This window comes from Phaseolus vulgaris, chromosome 5 (genome assembly GCF_051622355.1).
Source record: "Phaseolus vulgaris cultivar YP4 chromosome 5, ASM5162235v1, whole genome shotgun sequence".
NCBI classification, from domain to species: domain Eukaryota; kingdom Viridiplantae; phylum Streptophyta; class Magnoliopsida; order Fabales; family Fabaceae; genus Phaseolus; species Phaseolus vulgaris.
In genome coordinates, this window is record NC_143502.1 from 36226189 (window position 1) to 36242622 (window position 16434).

The window sequence follows — 16434 nt, forward strand, 5'->3', positions numbered from 1 at the left end:
GAATCATTATTCACATATATAGATAGTAAATGATGTGTTTTTGTTATATGTTTTTTATTCCTTTATTTTTATATGGTTTTCCAATTTTCACTCTTTAGTCACTTTTCAACAAATTTTTTGACACATTATTCTTAAAAAGAATCCATTAATTATTTTTAATAAAAAATCCATTAAACAAAATTTTAATACAACAAAAATATATTTAATATATTATTAATAGATTAAATATATTTTGGTCAATTATTCCAAAGGTTCAGGGTGCTGATTCCATTAAAGATTACAGGCCAATTGCTGTTGCTAATTTCAAGTTTAAGATTATTTCCAAGATACTAGCGGATAGGCTTGCACTTGTGGCTGCTAGAATCATTTCTCCTAATCAATATGGATTTGTGCAGGGTAGACAGATTCAGGATTGCATTGGTATTGCTTCTGAAGCTATGAACCTGCTTTCTAAAAAGGTTAGAGGAGGTAATGTGGCTTACAAAGTTGATATTCATAAAGCTTTTGACACTCTAAGTTGGAAGTTCTTATTATTAGTTTTAAAACGCTTTGGTTTTCACCCCTCATTTGTTGGTTGGATTAGTACAATTCTCCGTTCAGCTATGCTTTCTATAAGAATAAGTGGTAGTTTGGTGGGTTTTTTTCCTTGTAGTCGAGGGGTAAGACAAGGTGATCCATTGTCTCCTTTACTTTTCTGTCTTGCAGAGGAAGTTCTTAGTAGAGGTCTCTCTAAGCTTGTGAATGATAAGAAGATTTTAAATATGGCCAGTCCGCACGGTTATCTCACTCCCTCTCATATTTTGTATGCTGATGACATATTTATTTTTTGTAGGGGGGATATTAAGTCTCTTAGAAATTTGAGTTCTTTTCTTAAAACATATGGTGATTTTTCTGGTCAATATATTAATAACTCTAAAAGTAGTTTCTTCACCATGGATAATTCTCCAAGATTTGTCACCAAAATTCAAAATATTCTTTCCTGTAGTCATGGTTGTTTGCCTTTCCATTATTTAGGAGTGCCTATCTTTGTTGGTGCTCCAAAGTGTCGGTTTCTTCAATTAAATTGAAGCTAGCATCTTGGAAAGGTAAATCTCTTAGCATGATGGGTCGAATTCAGCTGGTCAATACAGTGATTACTGGATCTCTAGCTTATAGTTTTAATATGTATAAGTGGCCTGTTTCACTTATTAAGCAAGTTGAGCAGTGGTGTCGGAATTTTATTTGGACTGGTGATATTCTGAAAAAAGGTATTGCTACCGTTAATTGGGGGAAAATTTGTTCACCTCTTGAGGATGGAGGCTTGAATATCATTAATCTTCATCATGAAAATAATGCATATCTTCTTAAGCTTGCTTGGAACTTTGCTTATAGCGACAAACCTTGGTCTTTACTCTTGAAAGCCAGGGTTCTTAAATCAAAATATGAATTTCGAACGGTTTATAGATCTTCCTCTCTCTGGCCTGGAATTAAGCAATTTTATTCTACCATACTTGACTATACTTATTGGACTGTTGGTACAGGTTCTTTTATTAATTTCTGGAATGATAAATGGTGCTCTACTACTTCTTTAGCAAATATTGCAGGGTTATCTGATGGTGTTAGCATTCCGGATACAGTCTCTCAATTTTGGACAGGTTGTGATTGGAATATTCCCTTCTCTTTACAGCAGATGCATCTTTTTTTTAATCATATCATGATTAGAGAGGAACAGGATATTCCTAATTGGATTCTAAATGAGTCTGGTCGTTTCACTCTTAAATCGGCTAGGACTTTTTTCTTGGAACCAGGAGTTCCAGGTGGTTGGGGTAAATTCATTTGGTCTTCATCTATTCCGCTTTCCAAAACTCTAGTACTCTGGAAAATTTTTCATGGGCGACTTCCTACAGATCAACATATTCAGAATAAGGGTTTGCATATATGTTCTATGTGTTCGCTTTGTGAAAAGCAAGAGGAATCTATTCAACATCTATTTTTTGAATGTTCTAACGCATTGCATATTTGGAGTTGGGTACGACAAATTTTTCTTACTTCTCATTTCTCTAATAAGGATGATCTACTTTCTTTTATTAAGAGTGATGGTAGTCCTTTGGTTAAATTGATTAAGCTTGCGGTGATAACCTTTTCTATATGGATGATATGGCGTATGAGAAATTATGCTAGATTTCAGGATAAGATTGGGGTTTCTAAGGCTATTTCGATAATTAAAGATTTAACTTGTCTAGTGGGAAATTCGTCTAAAGCTTCAATGAAGAATGATATGTTGGACTTCAACGTGATTAAGTTTTTCGGTATTAAGACTCGTAGTGGTAAAGTTCTTCGTCCTCTTCCTATTAGATGGGAATTTCCTTCACCAGGCTGGGTCAAAATTAATACTGATGGGGCTGCTAGGGGGTATCCTGGTCTTGCTACTTGTGGAGGTATTTTTCGTGGGAGTATGGGAGAATTTATTGGTGCTTTTTCAGCGTTTCTTGAAGTTCAAACTGCTTTGGTTGCTGAGTTTTATGGAGTTATACATGCTATGGAGGAAGCTAAAAAAATGGGACTTACTAATGTCTGGCTTGAATGTGATTCTGCCTTGGTTTGTGCTGCGTTTACTGCTAGGACTAATGTTCCGTGGATGCTTCAGAATCGATGGAATACTTGTCTTAATTTTTGTGGGACAATCAGGTTTAGGGTAACTCATATTTTTCGTGAAGGGAATGCGTGTGCTGATAAGTTGGCTAATTTAGGATTTATTCATAGAGAATCTTTTCATTGGTATAATAGACTCCCAACTAGTCTGTTCTTAGAATTCTTTATGAATAGGTATAATCTACCTATGTATCGTTTGTGTTAACATATGGGTTTTGGTCTAGTCCCCCCATATTTTTGTATTTTTTTTTTTTTTTTTTTTTAATAATATTTTTTTTTTCATGTGATGGCAGATGATTGTTGTTTCTTGAGGTGTCAGCTTAGCTGAGATGTCAAGTTGCATAGTGATGCCTAACATGAAAACTTTATAAAAAAAAATAAAAATATATATATATATATATATATATATATATTTTGGTCTCAAATCTATTATCAACATGTCATTTATTCAAAATAGAAATTTGATAAATTTTAATTGATATATTTTGTTTTTTGTTAACATTTTTTTTTCCTTTTTCCTAAAGGAATATTTTTACTCCTATGTAGATTTTTTAATTAATGACATTTTAACTATAGTGTTAGCTGTATTCACTTCTTAATTATCAATTAATTTGACGTAACAAACGCGTGCATGCTTTAATAAATCAAGTTTATAATCTTTTCATTTTATTATAAAATTTATTTTTAATTTCTCAACTAAATTGTTTATAAATATTAACTTCCTACTCTCATTGTCTTTAGTTTCTTCCATGTATAAAATATGTATAAAATATCAACGAAGACACAAGTTAATTAATACTTTAACATCATTGGTGATTTTTTCTTTAAAAATATCATTTAAAATAATTTCAATCTTGATGCATTATTTTATAAAAATCATAGTTCATGTCAATTTATAATCAACAACTTAATATCACTGAAAAATAAATTTGAAAATACGAAGTTATTTAAAATTTATTTTTGATGAACTAAAATTATTCAATACACTATATTTTTCTTTTTAGTCAGTGTATTTAAATAACTTAATTGTGAAACAAGTTAGTGAGGGAGATTTGACCCAAACCAGTGACACTATAAGCAATAAATTGTTGGGTCCACCCCCAACTCTCCCTTACAATGGGACTGGTTGGTTTTACACCATGGTGTGGTGTGTGAGTTGAGTTTAGAAATTTCATGAAACATTTGACTTTTGTCCTAAATAATAATATTTAGTTAATATTTGATTAAGGTGTTGAAGAAGATTGGTAATAGTTTTTTGGATTAAAAAGTGATACTTTAAATTAAAATAGAAAAAAAAATATAAATTGTTTTAACATGTAGTGAATGAGAGAGGGACCATTTGAAGTTGATAGCAGAAGTGGAAGGAGTTAGGGACCCACAAGTGATCTTTTCACGCCCTTCAGTAGAAGTCATGGTTCTTAATTTTTAAATATTTTTCTGTGAGAATAGAAAGATAGATAGGGATGAGGAAATAAACATGAAGATAGTAAATGGCAATGGTGATTGCATTGGTGCAGGGACAGCTTGCGTGGCTCAGAGGCATTAATAAGGGAAGCAAAGTTGGAGGGAAAGAGAGAGAGAGAGAAAGAAAGTGTGTTGTACAGTGCACTGGTGGTTTCTATGGGCAATGTTTCAGAGAAATGAATAATGGGAATCTTATGATTATTAGGTCCACTCTCCAACCATGTCAAAACCACTCATCTCCAAAACAACAAAAAGAAGTTTTTATTAAACTAAATCTTAATCATCCTCTTTTACTACCGGATTGTCAAAAACGCCCACATGGTTTCAAACACAATTTATAAATTCACAATTAACTTCAATTAAATTAAGTCAGTAGTAAATCTTGATTAAGGCATGGTTGAACATGACGGGAAATCCCCACGTTTGACAGATTTTGCAGTGGAAATGGGAATCGTGGAGGTTAACCCAAGAAGTGAGGAGTTAAAATATTTATAAAAGAAGTTAAAAAGAAGATGTTACATTTCAAAATTGTTGTCACTACTTTGACCACTACTCACGTTTCCTAATATTTGTTTCTCTTTCATAATTTTAAAATAAATCATATCTTTCAATTCAAAACCGATAATCTATTTCAAATATTTTTAAAAAGTAGAAAATAACGCAATAACCAAAATAATGAAATAAAACCAAATATTAATCTAAGGATAAAATAGGAAAAAATTTGAAAGTAGTTAAAGAGGGAATCCCCTTTATATATAGGTATAGGTTATTCATATTATTCATATTATTAATATTATTCATATTATTAATATTATTAAGATTATTAATATTATTAAGATTATTCATATTTTAATATTATTAATATTATTCATATTATTTATATTATTCATATTATTAATATTATTCATATTATTACCGAAAGAGGCCAAGAAGAAGGTTGACCAGAGTAGACCTATGCCATCCGGAAGACCGAGAGACTTTCCTAAGCCATCGCGTTTCACTCACCAGACTCTAGAAAAAACACTGTCACTATCAGCGTAATTTTGGCCATATTATGGAGGACTGTTGGGCATTAAATGATAAAATCGAGGAGTTTGTGCAAGCTGACCACTTCCATCATTTTTTTCAAAGTAGTCAAGAGGATATAAGGCTGAGAGCTGACAAAAAGGAGAGCACGAGATCGTCATGATGAAAGGGGCAGAAGGGATAACCAGGAGAGAAGAGAATGATGTAATCGTCGAGATGCCATGCATGTACGTTGCATGATAAACACCATCGCATGTGGCTTTGTCGGAGGGGGCACAACTTCCTCATCTCGAAAGAGATATCTCTGAGCTATCTGCTCGATATACTCCATTCATAGAAGGGGAAGAAGAAGTATGCCACCTTCAAGCCGACTTCAGAAGATCGATCCAAAGCATGATGATCCGATGGTGGTGACCATCGAAGTGGCCAATTTTGTGGTCACAAAAACACTGATAGAACAAGGAAGCTTTGTCGACATTATTTACTAGAAAAAAATTCAAGAAAATGGGTTTATCCCAAGATGCTATGGAGTCGTTTGAGCAAATAGTCAGATTCTCGGGGGAAAGAGTAGACACTCGAGGATACATTGATCTTGATAAATTTGGCGAAGGTAATGAATGTTGTAAAACAATCAGGATAAGATATCTGTTGGTGGATGCGAAAACATCCTTATAGGGAGGCCTTGCCTCAATAGGCTGGGAGACATAGTCTCGACTCCTCACCTTGCCATGAAACTTCTTACCGATAACGGAAGTCGAGGCAAGGACGTCGTAACTCTTAACTCGGATCAGAGGACTGTGAGAGAATGTTATGCTGCCAGTCTGAGAATTTCCCCACTGGCACCAAGTCGAAGGCCTAAAGTTCATAAGGTTACAATCATGAATGATCTGGACCCCAGGCCGAATGATGAGCCTCGCGTAGAGCCGAAAGAAGAAATTGTCTCATGGTAGATAGGTCAATTGGGACAAAATACTCGTTTGGGTTTGACCTTGAAGGAAGAGGAGAAATGTGTGATCACCACCGTGTTGGCTAAAATTCTGATATATTTGCTTGGACGATAGCCGACATGCCGGACATAGATCCTAGAATTATTTCCTGCAAGCTTTATGTCTGCAAGGAGGCAAAGCCGATAGCCCAAAAGAATAGAAGAATGGGAGAAGAGAAGATGTTGATTGCAAAACAAGAGGTACACAAGCTCCTGGATGTCGGGTTTATCCGAGAAATACATTACACGACCTGAGTGGCGAATATAATGCTGGTTTAGAAGAACAATGGGAAGTGGCAGATGTGTACCTATTACACTGATCTTAATAAGACCCGCCCTAAATATTCATACTCGTTGCCTAGTATTGATCGTCTGGTAGATGGAGCTGCCGGTCACAAAGTCTTGAGTTTTCTCGATGCATATTCTGGGTACAATCAAATACCTATGAATCTGGCAGACCGGGAGAAAACAACTTTCCTGGCTGAAAGGGCTAACTTTTGTTATGAAGTTATGCCTTTTGGATTGAAGAATGTGGAAGAAACCTACCAAAGGTTGATGGACCGAATGTTCTGGGAACAGATTGGGAAGAATGTGGAGGTATATGTCAATGACATGATTGTGAAATCCGATAGCGCTGAACAACATGCAGCAGACCTGACCGAGATCTTTGGTCAAGTTAGGTGGTATGGCATGCGGCTTAATCTTGAAAAGTGTGTGTACGATGTGGAGGGTGGCAAAATTTTTGGGCTTCATGCTGACTAGTCGGGCAATCGAAGCCAACCTCGATAAATGCCAAGCCTTAAAGACCATGAGGAGTCCAAATAACCTGAAGGAGGTCCAACAAATGATTGGAAGGTTGACATCGTTATCTAGGTTTATGCCAAGGCTAGCAGATAAGATAAAGCCAATCCTGAAGCTTATGAAGAAAGCTGAAAAGTTTTCATGGAATGAAACATGTGAGGAAGTGTTCAAAGTCGTCAAGCAAACATTATCCCAACCTTTCGTATCGTGCAAACCTATCCCAAGACTTTCTTTACTAGTGTACTTTGTCGCGTCGCCGGAAGCCGTGAGTGTCGCCATTGTTCATGGCACAGCTGACCAGAAACCGATTTACTTTGTAAGTCGAGTACTACAGGATGCCGAGACCAGACACTAGATGATTAAGAAGGTAGCTATGGCCCTCGTACACGCCTCCAGGAGGCTTCGACCTTATTTTCAAAGTCAGGAAGTTATCGTGCAAACCGATTGCCCCATTAGTAAGGTGTTGAAAAAACCTGAGCTGGCAAGAAGAATTATCGACTGGTCGGTAAAGTTTCCAGAATTTGGTATTAAGTACGAGTCGAGAGGGCCTATAAAGTCACAGTGCTTGGTCGACTTCATATGGAGATGCCAATCACATGAAGTAGTGACTTCCCTGTCTATCGGCCATATGAGACCTACATAGAGTTCCTCTACTAGGGCATGGGGGCATATGACCCGGGTAGAACATCCAGCCAAAGATAAAGAAAATTTTCTTTTATAGACTCTACATTACACTCAAATCGCTTCACTCGAGTCTAAGGGCAAATGTACTACCAGATTTTCGAAAAGGTTAACATGGCTGAATGACCCCTTTAATCCAAACACAACCCGTAAATCCATAATTAACTTTAATTAAGTCAGGTCAGTGGTAAATCATGATTAAGGCATGATTGAGCTTTCTTTTGGACCCATGAGCATACCCATGATAGTTGGGGCCCATCCTAAAGGTATAAATACCAAAGGAGACCCAGCGCCAGGTAATTTTTTACTCTCTCAACTCACATGCACCTTGTACTCAGACTAAGTTGATCTTTAGAGTGTCTTTGCAGGTTCCCCCACACTCATCTTGGTAAAATGAAGAACCAATCAGAAATCATTGCGCTTGGAGGCCAAAAAGACTTGAAAACGAAGACATAAAGAGTCATTCTAGGAGGAGCCCAACCTTATAAGAACACTTTTAATTCTTATCACTACAAGAAAATCATTGAATATAAACCAATTTTAGAGACAAAAAATAATTAGTTGTTATAGCCACCAAATTAGATACTATTTTAGAGACTAAAAAAATTATTGATTTCTAAATTAGTTTGTATTATTGATAAATAGTTTTTAAATTGGTATCTAAATAACTACCAAGACTTTTGCTACCAAATTTAGAATCTAAGTAATTGGTAGTTAAAACCTTGAAAGCTAATTAGATACAAATTTAGAAACTATTTATCAATAATAGAAACTAATTTAGAAACCAATAAATTTTTTAGTCTTTAAAATAGTATCTAATTTGGTCACTATAGCAACTAATTATTTTTTATTTCTAAAATTGTTTTCTATTCAATAATTTTAAAGTAGAGTATATTAATAAAAATCAATTTCATAAAACAATTTAATATAATTTCTTTTTTAAATTATTTTCTCTAAAACAGATTTACCTCAACCATCTTATCAAATGCCCAATACACATTAAATTATATATATTATTATAGAATTGTTTAAGAAAAAACTAAGATTATAATACTAAATTATTTAAAAAAAGTTGGAATCATATTAAATTTTATTAAAAAAATAATTTAAAAGTTTAATTTATGATGTTATAATTTTTTATATCAAAATTTAAACAATATTTGATTGTTCGTTAATAAAGAGTTTTTAATCAAGAGTATGTCAAACTAAAATATCACTATGTAATATCCTTAATAACATCAACTATATATGTTATATAATGCTAATTAAAGTTTGACATTGATTCCATGAAACAAGATATCGATTTTATTGTTTTTTTAAAACTAGTTTCATGAATTTGCCTTAAAATTATTTTTGTTTTTAAACCTAGTTTGAAACTTAGTTCAATTCAAATAGAGTATTTCTTAAAAAATGGTTCAGTTTTAAACCAATTATACGAAACTTATTAGTTGTTATTATTATTATTTTAGACTAAATAGTCTATCATTATTTTCTCTAAATATCTAAAATAATGACATGAGAAAATGTAGCAAAAATAATATATATTAAGAGATCTTAACTATAATGTCGTGGCATCAGAATGTAAAATTTTGAAACTAATAGTTAATGTAACCATGTTTTGGGTTTAACTATAATCCCTAACATATATTTTGAGCTATAAACTTTAAAAAAAATAAATATATAACCTAGCAAAACAAAGGGTTTTGCAAAGCAATGAAAAATAATTGTTTTTTTTCGAATCTAGTGCCATTTTAAAAGAAAATTTCTGAAATAGGAAAATAATTTTTTTTCCAAAAATAGATAAATCTTATATGAATATACGACATTTAATCAAAGAAACATCACCAAATATATTTACGATTTCAGAAAAAAATAAAAAATCAGTATATTTCATATACAATTTTTATCTGAAATCATACGTTTTCAATTTAAAATATAATAATTCACAATTTTTTTTAAATTGCCTATTTCATATACGATTTCCATCTAAAATCATATATAAAATATACATTTTCAATTTAGAAGTATTACAATCGGTATAATTAAAATAAAAAATAAAAATAGAAGCTACTATATTTTATATAGGATTTCCTCTAAAATCGTATATAAAATATACATTTTTAATTTAAAAAATAATAATATGTAGAATTAAAAAAAAGGAAATCGGAGAAATAGTATTTGTGCCTTATGTTTTTATTTTTTTTATATATAATTAAAGAAAAATAGGTTTTTATAAAATGTTTTATTATTATATATAATTAAAGAATGGCTAAGTTCTGGTAAAATAATTTTTTATTATATAATTAAAGAATGGCTGAATTTTTAGAAAATATTTTTTTATTATATATAATTAAAAAATTAAACATAATTTTTTGGTTTTTAATACATTAAAATTATTTTGAATTATTAATGAAATTAATGATGTAATACTTTAATAATATAAAATAATATAAGTAAATTGTTTAAAAAAAATATTAAAGTAAATCTAGTTTATATGATAAAAAATTAAGTTGATAAAACCCTAAATTTGAAATGCTGAAAATAAACCAGAAATTTTAATCGAAAAGTTAAAATAGAGAATGTTAACTGAAAACTTTAATTCTCATAAAAAGTAGAAAAATAGTACAAGATTCTACATTTTACTATTGTCGATATGGACAATTTGTTCTATTGTGACCTTCATTCCTATAGTAAGAGCATTTGTTTGGCTTATTTGAAAGTGATTCATCCATTTCATTTTGTATATGATTTGTTGTTGGTCTGTTGCGCATGTGAGGGTTTGGGATAAAATTTGGTCCCATATAAGCAGACTAATAATCTTGATTTCGAACGGGATGAAATTGAACTTCCTAAGTCTTCAAAGTATTTTGCAGACTATAGATAGATCACCGAATGTTGTTAGTTGTAAATGAAATTTCAAACATCCAAACACCTTGTTTGACTTATTTCGGAACCCGGATAAGAAATTGATTTGTAATTATTAATTTATATTTATGTATTATATTTAATTTAATACAAATGTTATTTATTTTATAGCAACCGTGTTAGAGAACAAGTCTACAAATTAATTAAGAAGCATAAGGTTTCCATTGATGATCCAATAACCTCTTTATTAAAGATTACTACAGCTATAGGTACAAACCCAATGGAAGTTCCGTGGGATGACACTGTTTTTAGAAGAAATAGTGACATCCCTCTATACATATACATGACAAATGCCTTAGAGTTTGCAGTTGGCAACCAAGAGCTTAATATATCAATCATTCAGTTTTTCATGATGTAAGTCTCTTCCACCTATATCTCTATTTACTCTATTATATTAAATTATTGATTATGATTTAACTAATTACTTGAAGGAAAAAAAAAGATGTTTATGGATTCTTGGATCCTCAATTAATTAATCCAACTAGAACTCATAAAGTTTAAACTCAGTCATACATCACTAATTCTTTAATTTCAAGGGGAAAACAAATATATTGTTCCCCTTATAATAATGAGTAAGTTTAGTTAATATAAGTCATCAATTATTAGTATTTCATTTTTAAAATTATGACTAATTGTTTTTATGCATGATGCAGGGGTCACTGGCAGTTACCTGTGTTATTCGTAATTGATAGCACTGTTGTGTGGTTGTGTTCACTTCACAAGAAGTCACCCATATATTTTAAGAAAATAATTGATGGGTAATTACATTATCTACTTACCTGTGTATAATACTTAAACATATACTAACAAGTTTTTTTTTTTTTCTGTTGCTAATTCGGGCATGGCATGGATATAACATAATCAGAGGTCAACACATTGCAAATTGTCAAAAGCCGACATGGTTGAACCTATAGGTTTGTAATTTTTTGTCTTCCTCTCCTCATTCTTTGTCAAAATATCAATATTAACTTTTAATTAATATTGTAGTGTAATAAACTATAATGAGGGTATGAGTGTGTCTACTACATTATGCAATGGATGACTACCATTATAAGACTTGACATTAATTGAAGTTGGGAGCATGTAACAATATTTAAATTATGGTTTATAATAAACTATATGTCTTTAACACTAATTTCAACTTATTTTGTATTGGAATATTTTATGGATGCTCAACCATTAAATTCGTCAGCAATGGATTATGTGAGGAGTGTTTGAGCCACATACTTCATTAGGTTCTATAATTCTAAGATAGTTAATGAATAGTATATATGTTTAATTAATATAACATGCTTCTAATGTATATGAAATTAGCTAAATATGTAGGAGTAGATAGGAATATATATTGGTAGATGTAAATAATTTATCAATATATATATATATATATATATATATATGATTTGATTGTTTTGAAAAAATATGTATCTAGTTGTTTGAAATATTATTGCATATCTGGCTCAGATTTTAAATGAACAAGTTAATTAATAGGAGGAAACACATAAAACAAATTGAACTGAAAAAAATGTCATCATAGGCTATGGTTGTAGTTAAAACTGTAGTCTATGGGAGAGACCATACAAGAAAATGGTATAAATTTAGAAAAAGGATATAGGCGTTGGTTTTCGTAATAACTGTCGCTTATACCCTTGTATGGGTATATTAAGATATTATTTCATGTAAGAAATAGACGTCGGCTATTAAAATAATTGGTGTCTATAATGACATTAATAGACTACAGTTCATAATCTTTGTCTATAAGTCAAAACTATAGACGACTTGCTCATAAAGTACAATTGTAAAACTGACACCTAAGGACTTTAAATTTTTTTGTCTAAGATTTCACACTAGTGGTCTTAACCCAAATACAAAAAATAGGATGCAATTACATATAACATTGATCCTTTTACAAAACAATAAAGTCCCATTAATTACAATTTCCTTACCTTAGGCCTTAAGTGAAAAAAATTTCCAAAAAGTATTGTATTCGTTACCAGCAGAACATCAATAGATGTATAACATGAATGTGACTCGCCAAAGACTATGTATAGAGGATTTGTGAGTGTGTAGGAGTTGTGATGAGGATTTTGATGCATAAATGGTGTGAATAGCTTGTAAAAAAAACCCTGGTCTTGCATGATACAACATTGCCATAATGAATTTGTTCATCCCCCTTCTCTTTTCCTATCACCTTCAGTCATATATCCATAATTCTAACATTTTCTTTGGTAGAAAAACAACAACTCTCTTTTTTCCTTTGGATCATGCATTAAAGGTTGAATGAAGAATCCACAATTGTTATGTTTGAGACACTTTTGTGTTTCTGGTCCCCATAATGTTTTGCTTCCCTATCTTTTCATATATATCTTGCAATCACCAAGCTTTCCTAATTTTAGATAGTCAATTATGACTTATTTCATGATTAAAATTTATAAATAAAAATTGTCAAAATAACATACGAATAGTGCAAGAAGTAGCATCATGATTACCCACTTAACATCCTTTAAGGCTACCTAATTGTTCTTAAACATTGGATTGAACACAAAAACCATTTTGTAAATGAAAAGATGATATTGAGTAGTTTATTTTTCATTCATATCTAGGCTTTTAGCGGAGCCATACATCTATCATCCCTTCTTTAAAAACTACTTTATTCCCATGATCCAATATACTCAAAATCATTGCAATCCAAAATCCTTTCTGCACCAAGTTTTGTTTTTAACTTATTTTGAAAAAGGTGGAATTGACTTATAGGTTTATTATGTTAGGCAGACTAAACCCACCCAACTACAACAAGTGTTCTAGACTGTAAAAGAACAAGTGTTATTTCATTTTCTTCTCAAAGAGGGAAGATTGTACTGCTTAAATTGATCCCTCTCCTAACTAAATTCTGACTTGTGGCCATTTTCCCTAGTATGACCTTTCACGTAAGAGTTTGTGCATTAGGCAATGCTTTGACTGTCCAAAAACTGTTGAAATTGATATTATATATTTTCATTCCTACAACTGTTCTGAAGGTCAAAGGGAGCAAGTGAGACTAAGAAGTTTCTCTCTAACAATTTTGAAATGAAAGATATGGGTAAAACATATTATGTGATAGGAATAGAAATATTTCGTGATAGACTTATCCTAGAAATCATATATTAATAATGTATTTTAGATAGATTCAGAATATAAATGTTCAACATCTCCTATTCCAATACAGAAAGAATACAATTTAGTCTCATGCAATGTCCAAACAATTATTTGAAACGAAAATAGATAGAGAATATCCCTTATGCATATGTTATTGGAAGTTTGATGTATGCTCAAACATGTACAAGGTCATATATTAGTTTTGCAGTTGATATGCTTAGTAGATACCAGAGTAATCCAGGATTCGATTATCGGAAAGCTGCAAAGAAAGTCTTAAAATACTTATAAGGGACAAATAATCACATTGTTACTTATATAGGAGATCTGATCATCTTGGGGTGATTAGATATACAAATTCATATTTTGTTGGTTATATGGATACAAGAAAGTCTACATTTCGTTATGATGAGTGATTTCATGAAAAAGTATGAAGTAGTTTGTCATTATTGCATCCATTATGGAGGCTGAATTTGTGACATGTTTTGAGACCACAATTCAGACTAATTGGTTGTGAAATTTTATCTCAGAATTTGGAATAGTTAACAATATTGCCAAGCCGTTGAGAATTTACTGCTGATTGTTGCCATCAAGAAAGAATATGACAAGAATTGTTTTTTAAGAGATAGATTGAGAAAGATGATTTAAGAAATTACTTAATTAGGAACTCTCATGAATCAAGACAAGTGTCTATTTCTATTATTATTTTTATCAACAATGAATTAATTAATTAAACTTGAGGAATGTCCCAACCCTATTACAAATTCCTAACCATCTTACTAACAAAACTAATGCATAACAAAACTAATGCATAATTATGCAGCATAGAAGTGCATCTTTAAAAAAAAAAACTTCAATTACATTGAATATTCTCTATTGGTTAATATATGATATGGGATAATCATATATTATAAGAAGATATTTATTATGTGCATTATTGTTAACAATAATTGTACGTTTCGAGTTTACACATTTGACTAAAGTTTTAGAAAAACTATCCAACACTTATATTTTATAATTTTGTTATTATATCTAATTCTTCTATATTCATATTAACTAAATTAAGGATATAATTAAAAATTACACGTTACATTGAAATTTCAAAAATTAAAATTAAAAGAAAAAAATTCTCTTATTAAAAAATCAACATTTAAAAATGAACAAAGGATATATGAACACTCATTTTTTATACACACTAATTTTAAATTAGGTAGTATTCATTTTTTTTTTAAATTTAACTATTCTAACTCGTATTTGAATATTAAAAAATATAAAAATAAAAAATACCTCATATAAAATTAGTTAATTTTTCTCTCTCCATTAGACATTTTCTAGTGAAAATAAGAAAAATAAATATTAATAATTATAGTTTATCCTAAATAATTTTATTAAAAATGCTTAAGTTATATATATATATATATATATATATATATATATATATATATACATATTTACACGACTATTTAAATTGCTGATAGAAAAAATGAGTATTTAAATTGATGACATGGCTTTATATTTTTTTACTTATTTTTTATGTAGTCACGTCTATTATCTTATTTTTATCTAAGTCACTCTCATATATATATATATATAAATAATGTATATTGATAAATTCAATAAAAATATTTTAAATATTAATATAATATTCTTTATTTTTGAAGTGAAGGATAGAGAAAAAAAAATACAAGTTTTATCTTACTGCATAATTTAATAAAAGTCAATGTTTTTTAATACTATTAAAACATTAAATGCTTTTTTATATTTTTAATATTTTCATTAAATGTTTATTTAATAATATATTATCACGAGTAATTAATAATGTATACAGATATATAACATTCATTTAATATTTAAGATATGGTAGTTAATGTAAGGAATATTTAAAATAATACTCCTACTACTGTTTTATATATATTACACAATAAAGGTTCATAAATTGGACTATGCTTTTACTGATTCGCGCGCCACAAACGGGTGTCATGTTTTCCTTGAATTTATGAATTTATTATTTTTATCTTCAACACTTCATATATAAATGCATAGTTTTTTACAAAAAGTAAATGCATTACGTATATACGTGTTTAGCAATTGTCCAAGTGCTAAATATACACTGTACAATGTGTTACAGAACCTCTTTTATATTTGACAACGATGTTGTATTTGTTGAATTGAAAGAATTACAATAATAACCAAATCATCATTCATCATCAACTATGCTTGATTCATTTAATTCACCAAATATATTTTTTGGTTTAAATGCTCATTCTTTGTACTTAGAGCAAATATATGCACATTTACAGTATATATGTATATGAACACGAATAATATATATATATATATATATAAATAATATACTTAATACGTAGAAAGTTTCTTGTTCCAAAAGTACATTACCATCTGTTAGAATATATGTGATGTCATAACATTTCAACGTATCATGGGAAAAAGAATCAAACGTAGAATCAAGATAGTCCTTAACGGCATTACAAAGGATGATGTAATGCAAATTACACATTAACAAATTATCAAGTCACGGATCATGGTCCTTTTGAAGATAAATAAATAAATAAATATGAAATTTAGAAAGTTACATAAGAATTATAATATTTAAATAGTCTTTGTTGTATTTAAAAGATGATTACCCATATTTATCTCACTGTTATTTGACTTGGAATGATAACGTGCAACACAATTATCATGATTGGTTCATATGCACTGATTAATAATTTAAACATGGTCTTAAGTCATATTCATTAGACTTATAATTAAATCATAACACCGATAAGTTTATC